The sequence below is a fragment of the Zingiber officinale genome, chromosome 10B (genome assembly GCF_018446385.1).
Source record: "Zingiber officinale cultivar Zhangliang chromosome 10B, Zo_v1.1, whole genome shotgun sequence".
Lineage (NCBI taxonomy): Eukaryota > Viridiplantae > Streptophyta > Magnoliopsida > Zingiberales > Zingiberaceae > Zingiber > Zingiber officinale.
This window is the reverse complement of record NC_056005.1, coordinates 18,319,145-18,322,771: the sequence shown is the minus strand read 5'-3', so window position 1 is coordinate 18,322,771 and position 3,627 is coordinate 18,319,145.

Sequence of the window (3,627 nt, the reverse complement as noted above, 5' to 3'; positions counted from 1 at the left end):
GCAGCCCGAGCTACAGACCTGCGGTTGAGGGCCAGGAAGTACAAAGCGCAGGATGCAGGTTGAAGATCAGCGTAGCTATGTCTAGACAGTTAGGGCTGCAGGTCTGCGAGTGGGAGGCCTGGAAATGCGAACCACAGGTGCAGGCTGGTGCGGGGGCACAACGAATCGGAGGAGCTAAGTAATACGGGAGCGTCCGGGGTAATCATTACATACCAACAATGCGAGCGAAGGCGAAGGTTCCTGAAACGAAAAGATGCCCTCGTAGCCAGTAGTAGCCTGCCAGTTGTCTCTCACTACAGGACAAAACCCAAGTGCGAAGGCGGAGGTTCCTAAACAGAAAGATGCTTTCACAACAAATAGAAGCGCGACAGGTGTCCATGACTAGAGGATAAAGCCGGGCGTCCAACGTTTTCTGACAGGAGAGCAGGTTCTAGCAGGAGGACGGATAAAAGGGGAGAAATCCCTCGTACGCAGGTACGCGCACACACTCTCTCGTCACTTTTTTCCACAACTGTTTTTTCTTTCTGCTTCTCTCTGTTCTTTCTGGGGAAAAAGGACCTGACTTGAGCGTCGGAGGGCCTGATCCGGGGACTTTTTCCCTGGGTTTCGGTCTCTAACGTGGAAGGGGGAGATCGTCTGAGTGTGTGTAGGGTCCTGCAGCCGCATCAGCCACCCGTGGGGAGCCTGCGCCGCCCGCGACTTTCCGTCAACGTCCAGTCCACCGCGACCGGCCTTCATCCGACTCAACTTCCGGACGGGATCAAATTTGGCGCCGTCTGTGGGAACACCACAACCTGTTCCGGAGCGTGAAGATGGAGGACTTCGGTCGAAGCTCTAGCCGGAGGATCAACGTAACTATGACTGCGGGGGAGTACGAGCTTTTCAAGGAGGTTAGGAAGCAGGCCGCCTTCGAAAGACAAGGCACAGTTTCACGACCTCGCCCAGCCCTCGAGGTATCCAAAGAACTAGCTCCCGCTTCCGACAGGAGCTCAAAGTGGAAGCAGCCGGAAGAACTTCCGCGTGCTTCATTCCGAGAGCCTCGCCGCGATTATCATCGGGCCGGACTTCGCGGGCGTAGTCCAAAGAAGGAGGAGCCGCCAGCCTCAGTGGCGAAAAGCTCTCTACACCCGCCTCGGGATTCAGGAAAGGGGAAGGCCGTGATCATGGCTGAAGATCTGCCCGAAGATCCTGACGATAAGGTACCTTTCTCTGCCCAGATCTTGAAAGAAAGCCTGCCGTGAGGTTACCGAGCCCCAAACATTGGAGAATATGATGGGAGCAAGGACCCAGAAGAGCACTTGAGAAAGTTCAAGAACGCGGCTATATTGTATCAATATAGCGATGCCGTCAAATGCCGAGTCTTCCTGCACACTCTGTCTGGATCGGCGCAAAAGTGGTTCGATGGATTGCCCCCAGAATCCATCAGCCGCTTCAGGGACTTCAAAACGGCCTTCCTGCGCCGTTTCGCCAGCAGTCGTAAGTACCAAAAAATCGACCACTGTCTTTTTGCCCTCAAGCAGGAGTCAACGGAGCCCCTGCGAAGCTACATCAATCGATTCAGTCAAGTAGCCAACGACGTCCCCTCTGCCACCTCTGAGATACTGATGAGCGCCTTCTCCCACGGATTGCGAGAAGGGGAATTCTTCAGGGATCTCATCAAAAACCCCGCCCGGAGTTTTGACGATATGGTAGAGAAAGCTTCGTGCTACATCAAAGTGGAAGAAGCGCAGGCCGCCAGGCGGAAAGCCGAGAAGACGGTGGCACCAGGCAACCGACCTGAAAGAAGAGCACCACAGCCAGCCCAGCCCTTCCAGCGCATTCAACCCAGGCCTGCCCCCCAGCCCGTTCAGGGAGCCAGGCCAGCTCCGCGAGTCACCGCCATACAAGCGCCCAGGCCTGGACCAAGGGGAGCTGCTCACTCGGAATAGCTAGGCAAGCATCTCGGTGGAGACAGCCCCCAGGCCGGTTCGTTAACCACACCAGCATGCAAAGGCACGCGAAGCTCCCACAAGCTAGAAGAGCGTTGCGTGCCCGGGGCCGAATAAGGTTCAGGTTCCCTCTCTTCCGCCCACATCCTATACTATGCATGATATGCTTGCAGGAAGACGAGGGATGCGGTAGAACGAGCGCAAAACTGGCGAATAACGCCCAGCCCGGTAGAAGTAATTAAGGCGGTGCAGATGAGGCAGATGGAGGCTGAAGAGAGCATCACATTTGTGCTACTAGCGAGGAGGGTCCAGCAGGTCTCGGACCAGCGCCATCGCCACCGGTCTCGGACCGGAATATCATTACTAGTTTCGGACCAGCGCCAGCGCCACCGGTCTCGGACCGGAATATCATTACTGGTCTCGGACCAGCGCCATCGCCACCGGTCTCGGACCGGAATATCATTACTAGTCTCCCATCGCCACCGGTCTCGGACCGGAATATCATTACTGGTCTCGGACCAGCGCCATCGCCACCGGTCTCGGACCGAAGTATCATTACTGGTCTTGGACCAGCGCCATCGCCACCGGTCTCGGACCGGAGTATTATTACTGGTCTCGGACCAGCGCCATCGCCACCGGTCTCGGATCGGAGTATCATTACTGGTCTCGGACCAGCGCCCAGACTCTCGCCCCAGTGCGAGTTATAAGTGAGCTCTGTCCTCACGCCCAACGACCTTTTAGGTCGGCTCCCATGCGAAAAAAGTGCCCACGCCCAACGACCTTTAGGTCGGTAGTCCCAGACTCTCGCCCGGTCGAGTTATAAGTGAGCTCATCCTCACGCCCAACGACCTTCTTAGGTCGGCTCCCATGCAGAATTAAAAGTGAGCCCAGCACGCCCTCACGCCTTTGTCTGTAGACTCTGCCGCCCGGTCGAGTTATAAGTGAGCTCTGTCCTCACGCCCAACGACCTTCTTAGGTCGGCTCCCATCGAGAATTAAAAGTGAGCCCCACGCTCACGCCCAACGACCTTTCGGGCCGCCCGGTCGAGTTATAAGTGAGCTCTGTCCTCACGCCCAACGACCTTTTAGGTCGGCTCCCATGCGAATTAAAAGTGAGCCCGGCTCACACGCCCAACGACCTTTAGGTCGGTAGTCCCAGACTCTCGCCGTTATAAGTAAGGCTCTCACGCCCAACGACCTTCTTAGGTCGGCTCCCATGCGAGAATTAAAAGTGAGCCCCGCGCTCACGCCCAGCGACCTTTTAGGTCGGTAGTCCCAGACTCTCGCCCTAGTGCGAGTTATAAGTGAGCTCTGTCCTCACGCCCAACGACCTTCTTAGGTCGGCTCCCATGCGAGAATCAAAAGTGAGCTCTGTCCTCACGCCCAACGACCTTCTTAGGTCGGCTCCCATGCAAGAATCAAAAGTGAGCTCTGTCCTCACGACCAACGACCTTTCAGGTCGGCCCCATGCGGGAATCAAAAATCAGCCCCTCTGCAAAAATCATAAGCGAACTCGGTGCATATGCCTAACTACCTTTCCGAGAGATGTGCCTCACCTTGAGCAGAGCATTTTCCATAATCAGGTCAGCTATATTTGGATTTATTTTATGCAAATTGTAAATATGCAGCAAACACGCAGGGCAAGGGGTGTGAAAGGCCATCTACCCTACTCCTACAGCGCCAATATTAACTACAAAATC